The following is a 12,215-nucleotide window of genomic DNA, read 5'->3' as shown; positions in this document are numbered from 1 at the left end:
ATTGAGTTTACTAATTACTATTTGGCTAAAATCAGTGTTCCTTTATCTATAGTTCTTTTCGTGCTTTGAATTGCAAAGTTTGAAATAACCGTTTTAAATTATTGTGTATATATATCTTCCGAGTAATTCTGAGAATCATTGCTCTTTCTTTAAGCAATGTATGAGACTGTTAAATTGCTCTTTCCTTAAAATGTTGCACTAAGAAGGATGCATCCAGGAAAGTCCAAATTTGCAGAATGTCTATAGCAGGGAAGAATAAATATGTTTAGTCGATGGCTGCACAACGCCTCCGCTGTCACCACGTTGTCACACAGCGAATACAGCGAACGTTTAAGAGTATTCTGCACTTACTATTAGGTATCGGCCTGGGAACTTTGGCGCATCTACCCAGTCTCCTTCTTGGTGTTTCATTTTTAATGGCGAGTACTGAGTAGGAATAATATTGTAAGCGAATGCGTTTCCGGCTGACACCACACTTTTAATTATTGCGACATTTAAAAAAAATACCTGTTAATTAAAATGTACAGAGAAGTTATTTCTGGAAAATTCTATTCAGGCCTCTTGTGGTAACAACTGCACTTTAGTAGAAGATACTATTAAGGAAAAGAATGAGGTAAAATAATCTTTATATCGTACAAGCAATGGATGATAACAGCTTAATAAATGATTGTACGTAAATCTTGTTTGAGTTTGAATATAGGATTGTATAAGGCTGTGCATTTTGCATTATTATTGAGGTGCTGCAACTAACTAACTGCAAACCATATGATAAATTCTTACAGTAATATATCACATATTGATTTACTCTGTATGGAAACGAAAATAGTTTAATATATGGTTAACCTCCTTTGTGCCAGGGGCGGATCCAGAGGGGGGCGATCGTGCGATCGCCCCCCCCCCCACAAGAGGAAACTTTCTTATTTTATATATAAATAAACCCATCCATAACAAGTTTGGAGCTCTTAAAAGTAGCAGTATTACCGCCGACCGCCCCCCCCAGAAGTCCGTCCTGGATCCGCCCCTGCTTTGTGCCCATAATTTTAAAATTAACGTTTGTCACTTTTCAACACTTGACTTTGCAGTAGCTTTCCAACGAATTAGCAGGAAGCCCAAACTTATAGGACACCCTGCAGGTAAATACATTTCTTTGGACAGTTTCACTGCTCCAAACTAAGATTTGAAAAGTGTAGTATTGTTAATTTTATTATTATTGGCACAAAGGAGATCAACCATATTTTAAGCTATTTTTGTTTTCATACAGAGTAAAACAATATTTGACAACATTACAGTAAGAATGTATCATGCACTTTGCAGTATGTTGCAGCACTTTAATAATGGTGCACTATACGTACACTCTAGATCCTGCATATGTCCGATCCATACATTACAAGAAGGCAATACGTATTCGATACAGGTAAAATCTGTATATTTCATATGGACAACCTATTAGCTATATACATCCAATCTATACATTACATATGGCCAACCTGTACGCGACATGCGTATAATCTATATGCTGCATGCAGACAGTCTGTAAGCTACATATATGCACTCTGTATGGTGCATACGGATATTCTGTATGCTGTATCTGGACAAGCTGTGTGCGACATAAGGAAAATTTGTATAATACATACGTACAATACGTATACTGTATCTAGTCGTACGTATGGGGCACAAGTACAATATAGATGCTGTCTCGGGGTTGAACGCAAGAAACATACGTACAGAACGTATATTGCATACTTCTTGAAATCATGCTCCGTCCTGATAGTCAGTGTATGTCGTCATTATTAACCCACATGCTACATACGACCCTGACGTCACAAAGCTAGATATCACCTCCGTATATACTTGTTACTGCAGATGACGTCACACGAATGACGTCATTGCACTTATGCAGACAGTACGTATAATACATACTTTTTCAGCTATACGTTTGCTGCAGGATGTTATATACGGTTGTACGTTAAGTCCAGAAACTACAGGAATTACGAATGTAACCTACGTTTTTAAGTATGCCACCTACAATTTTTTTTCTCAGTGTACTTGAAATTCGTTGTCTTTTGTTCACTGTAGATCTGGTTTTAATATAGAGCAAAAAAGTAAATGATATGGAAAAAAAATATAAACTCAACGTCCCAGGAATAGGTTTTATGTTTCTCTTTATCACTCTATTAAAGTTGAAATAGTAAAAAGTCTCTAACTTTCACTTTCAAAAAACATGCATATACTGTGGAAATCTATCGAAATTTGACAATGTGAAAAGAACCGGTTTTTTTTCGAACGTTATTAAATTCGTTACCGGTAGTTAAAAAGTTCATTATTGAGTTCTCTGTGTCAGTGTGTGTGTGTGTGTGTGTGTGTGTGTGTGTGTTTGTGTGTGTGTGTGTGTGTTTTATTTGTGAATTTTTCAATTTTGAGCCCCCCATTCGATAGAGATCAAAAACTATCTGAAAGAAGTGATGGAATTTTTCGCGTCACTCTTACCATTCCCGAGATATTGGCCAAAACACTTCCGATTTCGGGACATTTAAGAAGCCATATCTCGGGAACCGTAAGTCATAGAGAGATCCTATTGGTGTTGATCAATGCCTAAGAAGATGGTGAACATTGTGGTACCAAATAGTAACCGGTGGGAAGTGGACAACTGGTCACCGTTTCCCAGATATTGGCCATAAAATTTCGGATTTTGGGAGATTTAAGGAACCATATCTCGAGACCTGTAAGTCATAGAGAGATGATAGTTTGTGATTTTTTTTTTTTTTTTAATTTTGAGCCCTCCATTTTGTGCATGTGTCTTCGTAAAACAATATATCGTAGAACGTTTTAACAGAACTCTTAAACGAAACACGTGGAAAAAAAATTGAGTACTGAAGGAAATTTCGTTCTGCCAATGTTTTTGGAGCATTTTCAACTGTTGTTTTCTAAACTTCCTTTAGATTACAACAGTTTTCACTTCTATCATTGCTTGAAAATCATATCATATTAGCCTATGCGAACTTTCTCCTTTGAAGTTACAGTAGGTGGTATTCTGTTTGACTTTGTTTTGTTGTTTCTAAATGTTAACATTGTGTAGGAATAATTGTGAAGGGACTTAAAGCCTCGAAGAGAACTTCTGTCACTCATTTCTTGGACATGCGAAACGGGAATACTCAGAATTCCCCCGTCTATCAGGAACTAACACAAAGAAACATCCACGAACATTTCTCGCGTGACCATCTACTAGAGTACCCCGTCACTGCGATTGCTAACTAACCTAATTACGTCCGAGCTGGACCTTAATAACCCCTAGAACATGGAGGAGTGAGTGGGATTTTGCGGGATGAGTTATCCTTGAGAAACAAACATTTCTCTGTGTTGTGGAAGGCCATTTCTTACAGCAAACTTCTAACATTGTTTTCTATTTTTTTCTTTTAGGCCTCTTCAAGCTACTTCTGAAAACTTTGTAATCAAGCTACGCAGTTTAATAGACAGTATATGCATATCAACCCGGGTTTTTAAATGGTAATTAGGTCCCACTGAATCAATTTATAGGTGATAAAGATCATACATCATCGCGAATAGAGGACGCAATAATGCATGAAAGCTCATAACCTCATTGCGCAACTTAATGAAATGTCATCTTTTTTCCTGATGTCGTGGACTCACTGCCCATCACATACACACAGCTCTACACTTCGTTCTGATTTTTTTTTAATGTACTTTTAAAGTGAGTTTTTGCTTTCTGTACAACTTCCTTCTTTAGTTTTTAATTTTTTCGATTTTAGACGGTTTTTCTGTCATTTACCCTAAGTTTCGCTGATTTTGTCATAATTGTTCGTAATCTTCAGTAATTTTTCGTTATTTTCTGTCGTTCTTTTAATTTTACTAATATGCTTGAGATTTCGAACTGATGTAAATACATTTTTCTGATAAGTTTCAAGCGAAAGAAAGAGGATCTGAACTATATAGGGTGTCCAAAAATTATCTTTACAATTTTATACGTTGACAGCGTTGTAATGAAATTAGATATTTACATTCTGTTTTTTTTTTCGGTGAATACGGTAACTTGTAAAGTTTTTCAATCGGTTTTATCGTTTTAGGTTAACCTCCCAGGAGAAGGCACAGTGTGTGGCATGGTTCATAGAGAGCAAATCGGACTCACAAGTCCAACGGAACTTTCGTACACAATTTCAAAGGGAGCCACCACCTCGACTCATATCCATGCATGGCACACCAGCTTCATATCAACAGGTTCTGTGTTGCAGGAGAAAGAAGAAGGACGACCCAGCACAAGTAATGAGCGAGTCGAGCAGGTACGTACAGCATTCGTGGGCAGTCCAATAAAACTCAATCCGTTCGGCCGCTAGACAACTGCAGACTCATCCACCGTACACATGATGCTTCACAAACTGCTGCGTCTCTATGCGTATAAAGTATAGTTGTTGCAACAATTGTTATCAACAAGCAAACCAACACAGGTTGAGTTTGCAACAGACATGTTACAACGTATCGATGAAAACGTACGTCTCCATAAAGTACAGTTGTTGCAACAATTGTTATCAACAAGCAAACCAAAAACAGGTTGAGTTTGCAACAGACATGTTACAACGTATCGATGAAAATGCAGGATTTTTGAAACGGGTGTGCTTTAGTGGTGAGACAATATTTCATATGTCGGGCAAATTAAACCGTCATAACATACGAATCTGGGGTTCAGAGAAACCAAAAGAAACATCGTAACTTGAGAGAGATAGCCCAAAGATTAATGTCTGGTGTGCTTTAACGCACAACCGAAACAATGGGCCTTTATTATTAGCCGATCCAACAGTTAGTGGTGTCACCTTTCTCGACATGCTTCAACTCTTCGCCACACTTGGAGGATTTGCAGCCCATTGTTGTGTTCCAGCAGGATGATGCTCAACCACACTGGTTCACAGCCGTCTGTGATCATCTGGTTTATACCTTTCCCAGCTAATGGATTGGACGGGGTGGCCGCATTCCATTTCTACCGAGTTCGCGAGACATTACACCCTTCGACTCTTTTCTATGGATTTTTGTGAAGGATAGTATTTACCGTACACCGATTACTTAAATAGCTGACTTGAAAATCCACATTATAGCCGCTCTTAAGACTGTCACATACGAAATGTTAGAGTATACGTAGCAGGAAATTGAATACTGGCTGGATGAGTTTAGGGTCACGAACGGTGCACACATATTAAGGAGTACTAATGAACTTTTGTACATAAACTTTATGACATGCACTATTCACTGCAAATGGTAGAATGTAAAATTTTTTGTCCATTAAAGAGTTGTAAACGTTTGAAATTGAAAAGACAATTTTTGGACACCCTGTATTAATCATTGTTCCTATGTTGCCAAGCAGAAAGTACCAGACAACTTAGTTAGGGTCAAACTTGGATGTAAGATCAGATAAGGAAATGTTGCAACTAAGATGTGTTATATAATTTTATTTTATTGAGCTTATATTTTAAAGGAAAGTTTATAATTTTAATATTTAGTATTATATAGTTACGCACACACATACTCACACACACACACACACACATATATATATATATATATATATATATATATATATATATAGATAAATAGATAGATAGATAGATAGATAGATAGATAGATAAATAGATAGATAGATAGATAGATATAGATATAGATATAGATATACGAGGGTCATTCGAAAAGTAAAGAACGTTTTGCGCTAGCGCGTGCGAGTGTTCCCCCACCCATGCTGCCGCTGGGTTATTGCTCTAGGCATGCTTTAGCCTCAGTCTGGCACCAGCTGCGATCCGCTACGGTCCGTTATTGCTTCGCTGTGCGACTGTAAAATGTGCGATACAATTACTGATACCGCCAAGTGTGAGGTTCGTAGTGTGATAAGATTTTTGAATGCAAGAAAAGTGCGTCCCATAGACAAATTTATAGACAAATCACTGAGATGTATGGAAATGTAATGAATGAAGCATCAGTTCGTAAGTGGTGCATTATGTTTAATGACGGACGGACGAATGTGCACGATGAGGAACGCTCGGGCCGGCCTTCTGTTGTGACTGACGAACTCAAAGGAAGAATTGAGCGGAAAATTCAAGAGGATAGGCGATTCACTATTGATGGGCTGCACGATGATGATGAACTTACGGAAGCTGTTAGTGATTGGTTCAACAATTTGGCGGCAACTGTGTATGCCGAAGGCATAGAAAAACTTGTACCACGGTATGACAATTTAAATTTACACGGCGACTATGTCGAGAAGTAGCTTAAGTATCACATAGTATGTAACACAAATTTCGCCTTTATATCAGTTATTAAAGTGTTTATACAAAAACGTTCTTTACTTTCTTGTATATATATATATATATATACAGGGTGGTAGGTAGCTCCACCGACATACTTTAGGAGGTGATTCCTTATATGAAATGAAAGAAAAAAGTTCTAATAAACATTGAACAAAAACATCTCCTTTCAGAGTTATGAAACGCCGAAAATTGACGTTTCGAAACGCTCTGCCTTAAAAACTACAGGACCGATCCCAAGTGGTTTAAGAAATTACAAAGTAACAAGTATGCGCTCTATCTAAATATCTATGTTCTGCCGTGGTCCGTTATCGTCGAAACGAACTGTAAAAAGGAAGTTGAGGTATAGGAATACTCCTTAAGTACTAATGGCGTATTCGTTTTGCCGATAACGGAGGATGGTAAAACATGGATATTTAGATAGTTCGCATACTAGTTCCTGTGTAGTTTCTTAAACCGCTTGGGATAGGTCGTATAGTGTCTAAGGCAGGGCGTTTCCAAACATCATTTTTCGAATTTTCGGCGGTTCATAACTCTTAAAGGAGACTTTTTTGGTCCCATGTTTATTAGAACTTTTTTCTTTCATTTCATATACGGAATCACCTCCCAAAGTTTGCCAATGGAGTTACCTAAAACTCTGTATATATATATATATATATATATATATATATATATATAATACACGAGGAGATACTGATAATTTTTTGGTCTAAGGTCATAAAAAAACTACAAATCGCAAAGCTAAATGTGCACTATCAAATGAAGCTTACACAATTCTCTACAAGACTTTACTCATTTTTCCATATAGTCGCCATTTACTGCAATTAATCATAGTTTTCCTTAGCCTAAAGGATATAATTGTGAGACGTTTAACTGAAAGATGGACGTTTAACTAACTCCATTAATGACCTGGGCGGAAATAGTTGTTCTAGCTATCCATTGCAAAATATAATTCCAAAGTTCTCTTTGCTTGAAGATTTATCGTATGGGGCAACAGACGGATAGTACCTAAGTATAATTACAATCTTATCTAATAGTACATCTTAATGCTCCTGCATTTAGTATTAACTCCTCTGCATTTTTTCTTAAAAAAAAAAGTGTATTTAAACGTTATAACCGAAGTGAATGTCAAAATATAAATGAAACTACTGAGAACTTATATTTCTTGTAAATAATGTTTATGTTCCATTTCTTTCATTAATATGACTATTATTTTTGTTTTTCCATTTTTCTTTTCATTATTACTTGATAGTGTACAAATATATCTGATGTTCGCCTCTTCCGTTATTGGAGTTTACACGTTGTTGTGGTAAATTAATAAATAAAATATATTATCTCCGAAAGAGTTGTTACTGGTATTTCTACAAGGATACGAAATATGATAGCGGTAGATTGTTAGAAAGAAATAGGAGAGAACAAGAAACTTTGGCCTTAAGCGACCAAAATTACTCCTTTAACACTTCTTGGCTCTCCTACGAGAAAGATTCCAACTTTAAGTCTTGCTGGTTTTAATGCTAATTTTCCTTTAATTACGGTCATTAATTTCTTGAATATACACAACATAGATACTAGTGTTATCGCTTACCAAGATTCTTGCTGTGTAGCTGAGAAATGGGGGCGCGGTGGCTCAGTGGTAGAGCGTTCACCTCGGTGCTTGGGGTCCCTGGTTCGATCCCAGCTCTCGCCGTGTGGACTTTGTGGTGGACAAACACCGTGGTCGTGGGTTTTCTCGGGGTTTTCCCGTTTCCTCCGACTTCCTTCATTCGATCATTTCATTCATCTCTCATCATCACCGTCTCCTTTAGCCTAACCAGCATAACCGTGAGACGTAAAACCGGAAGATTTCATTTCATTTTTAACAGTAATAGTGGCGCATTTACCTATCAAACATCTGTAGTGAAGGAGAAAAGATATGTTTTAGCCGAACACGATCATTGAAATTAGCTGTGGATAAGGGCGACCATGTTGTGGTTTCCAAGGGGGGGCAAGTATAAGCGACGTTTCAAATATAGTTTCAAATTTTGCTGTAACTAATGTAAAAATTCTATTGGGTTTTCAATATACCCAAGTACTATTTCCTCTTAGGGGGACAAGCACCCCACCTTGCACACCCCCCTGATGGGCGCCCTTGGCTGTTGGCTTTGTCTTAAAATGGTCATAACATGTCACTGTACACATTTTGAACTACGAGAAATCCTAGCTTTTTCATGGATTCCAAAGCTATTTGGTTGTTAAGACTGAGACGGGCAAACTATAGCCCGCGATATGATTCTTAATCTGAGGAGTTAAAGAAAAAAATAATTCTGGATTATTTCCTTCTTCTTACCTCCCTTATTAGCTAGTGGCCACGCATTAATTAATTCTCTTATTCACGATAATGAAGTGTTATGTTAACATTTGGAAGTAAAGGACTGGTTCCTGGCATATTTGTATGATGAAGAGTAAAATTAGCAACAGAGCCTCCTCGTTGTACCTCCAGGAGTGAGGTGAAATTTACATTGAAGTTGTACCATCCTGTCGTGACGTAAAGTCACGTGGTAATTAGTCCACTTTGCACACACAATTTTATTGATACAAAAGTGATTTACTTACTTCACGAAACATAGTTGTGCGAGCGTCAGCGAACGAAGGGGGTTAAACGCCCTGCAGGGCTCGTTTTATTCCACCTTTGCTCACCAATATAATACCATATGATATTACGTCACACTCAGATGGCGCAACTTCGATATAAATCTAACCTCGCCCCGATCGTGACGTAATGTCACGTGGTATTATCATGGCGGTGCGTCAGCTGTGAAGGGAAGCGTGTTTTTTCTGTGAATTGTGTTAACGATGGAATAAAACGAACCCTGCGGAGGGTCTAATCCCCTTCGTTCGCTGACGCTCGTTCAGCTATATTTCGTAGCATAAGTAAATCACTTTTTTTTAAATCAATAAAGTTGTGTGTAAAATGGACTAATACCACGTCGCATTACGTCACGATCGGGTAGTGGAGTTTCAATGTAGATTTAACCTCAGCCTACCTCCAGCACATTTACATTCAATGCAACTTGTCAAAGGTCACATACTCTAAGACACCCTAATATAGTCTAGCATAGTCAGAACACTAAGACAGAGGCGGGAGGCGAGATAACTCCTAGGAACTAGTTTGATTTCCTCTTAATTTATTGATTGCTTATTCTTTATCTAAACAAACAACAGAAAATTTCAGGAAATTGAGGATGGTCGCAGAGGGAACTTGATATCCCTTGTTAATCTTCTATCTGCAGGGCTACTTCACAGTACATTGCAGAGAATTTGTTTGAAAGATATATAAGTTTCGAAGTGTCTTCTTTCACCTTGATCTTTTTGTCTTTTCTTAAATTTTACATTAGTAATACTAGTGGAACTACAAATAAAGTGTTACTTGATTTAAAAAATAGTCTGTAGTTATTATTTTAAATGCTCAAATCTATTCGTTTACAAGGAAAATGAATTCTTTCAGAATAACGTCCCACGATTAGGTTAAGGGAGACAAGTGAATAATGATGAAAGAATCGGTGGAATGAGACAGTGGGAGTACCTTGAGAAAACCCACGGACACAATGCTGTTCATAACAAGCTTACTTAGCCGAAGGTGGAACCAGGGACCCAACGCACCACAGGTAATTGCTCTACCACTAAGCCACCGGGCCCCCTCGTTTAGTTGGAGATTAAGCCCATGGCTAACCATAAGCGTTCACCACGTGTTTTTATTACTCATGCATACGCTTGGAATATGCTGACCATGTATTTAAATGTGGATGGCTAATCACAAACGCGAAAGCAATAAAAACGCTGAGAAAACGTCAGCTCGAGCGTTATTTGGTTCGTTTTGGAACAATAGACCGCCTGCTGTTTAAAAGATGTCAAAAGGGAGGTAAAAAGGGAAAGACGTATTGCTAGGCAAGGGGATTTTAGCAAGAAACAACTGCTTGGAAGATGCTTTGTGCAGAGCATTGGAACTCTGTTATTATAGACCAGGACCTGGCAAAAAGACCTGGAAATCCTGTCTGGTTCGCTGTATGATTTATAGCTCTGGATAAAGTGAAATTACCGAATAGCCACCTTGGTCGCGTTCGCTACAGGGGATAACGCTTCGAAAACGCATTCTCAAATAGCCTAACCCTAAGTGTAAGCATGCTCCAGTAAATCACTATAAGGTTAGTCCTGGTTAAAAAATGTTAAAAAAATCAGGCAAACAAAAGCTATGTTTAACTAACTCAAATCATCTAAACACAAGACAAAATTAATCTAATTTAATCTAACAGAGGTTAAACCAATTACACTTACCAAAGGTAACTAGCCTAATTTAATCTCTGAGATTTTCTTTTGCGCCATTATGTAGAATCACGTTTATGAAGGACAAGACCTAATACTACCATGGGTCCCGAACCATAATCAGGAGCTGAGCCCTATACAGTTGGTAGCTGTAGGACTATCATTCAAGATCGACCCTCAGAGTCTAGGCTAGCGTTTCCCAACTTTTTTCAACTTGCGGCACACTACAGGTGCAAATTAAATTCTCGCGTCACACTCATATAGATATTATTATTATTATTTGTAAATATAAAATATAGTGGTATTTTTTTTCTTTGATTACTGATCTCCTCACAGAGACGAAAGTTTGATCACTGATTTCCCCCCGTGGTAAATCATTATACTTATTTTTTCATTCTAATTTAAAAATAGAAAACAACTGCAATAATATATGGGACCAAGCAAGGGCGCCCATGTTGTGGTTTCCAAGGGGGGGCAAGCATAAATGACGTTTCAAGAATAGTTTCAAATTTTGCTGTAACTAATGTAAAAATTCTATTGAATTTTCGGTATTCTGAAGTACAATTTCCTCTAGGGGGCGAGCGCCCCATCTTGCCGACCAAGGTTTTTAAAAATACACTTTTTCTTGAAAACTGTATCCAACCTTTCACTAAGAAGGAAGGTCACTAAATAACGAATGAACAAACAAATCTCTTTTACTTTTAAAACACAAATGTGGGTAATTTGTATGCATGTTTGTTTTGTCGAAAGGACCGAATGTATTGTAAAATTTCAAGTTACGAAATAGTCTGCAACAATAAGGAAGCAATAATGGTCATAACAATGATAACATATAATATTTTCAACATTAAAAATGTACAGAAAAGTAACAATGCGAAACTCAAAATTGTAGATTCATAGTAGAGGTTCATGTTAATGTTAAATACAAATATACATTTTTCCCTATACCTTGCAATTTGATTGCTATAAAATTAATAATTTAGTTTCGATTTCCTCGCGGCACACTAGCGGCCCATTCGCGGAACACCAGTGTGCCGCGGCACACCGGTTGGGAAGCAGTGGTCTAGGCCGTACCCGCTTCATCTCGGCCTTCAAAAAGATAGATTACAGGCCCAAGGAAGTGAAAGTTAAGTAGACCAAGCTAACCTAACCTCTCCTACAATTATCAAATCTAACTTTCAAGCTGAACAATTAACCAAATCTAATCACAGCTATATTTGCTAACCTAACTGGAGCTAAACTAACCTAAATTTAATTTACAGATGGCTAACGTAGTCTTAAAAAAAAAAGGATAACCTACACTTACTACCAAACCAAAGCAAAAAAGAATCGAAAATACAGTAACCTATTATAACAAGCAGAATTTAATTAACGAAAGTTAATTTATTCTTTTTACGCTCATAAAACTTAATCTAACATATTGTGCACCTAGCAAAAAGCAGGGACAACTTAAGAGGCCTAATAACTGGAAATTAAAAAACCGCTAATTTTACACTTATTATGTGATATCTTGAAATAGATAAAAGATGATCGAAAAGAGGAACAATAGTGCGCTAGATAATGTTATTTTCATGAGGTACCGTAATCACGAATCATCTAGTAGCTTTCCGTTTGTAG

At 37.3% G+C, this 12,215-nt stretch overlaps 1 protein-coding gene across 4 annotated transcripts in view; it reads right to left on the bottom strand.

Moving 5' to 3' along the window:
• Window positions 1-12,215, bottom strand: part of Nmdar2 (glutamate ionotropic receptor NMDA type subunit 2) — an 850,349-nt gene that overhangs the window by 810,865 nt on the left and 27,269 nt on the right. The window lies entirely within an intron of this gene.

Source organism: Thermobia domestica, chromosome 3 (assembly GCF_964235325.1).
Source record: "Thermobia domestica chromosome 3, izTheDome1.hap1.1, whole genome shotgun sequence".
NCBI lineage: Eukaryota > Metazoa > Arthropoda > Insecta > Zygentoma > Lepismatidae > Thermobia > Thermobia domestica.
The sequence above is the reverse complement of the archived record's forward strand: the minus strand, read 5'-3'. Positions and strand labels throughout refer to the sequence as shown.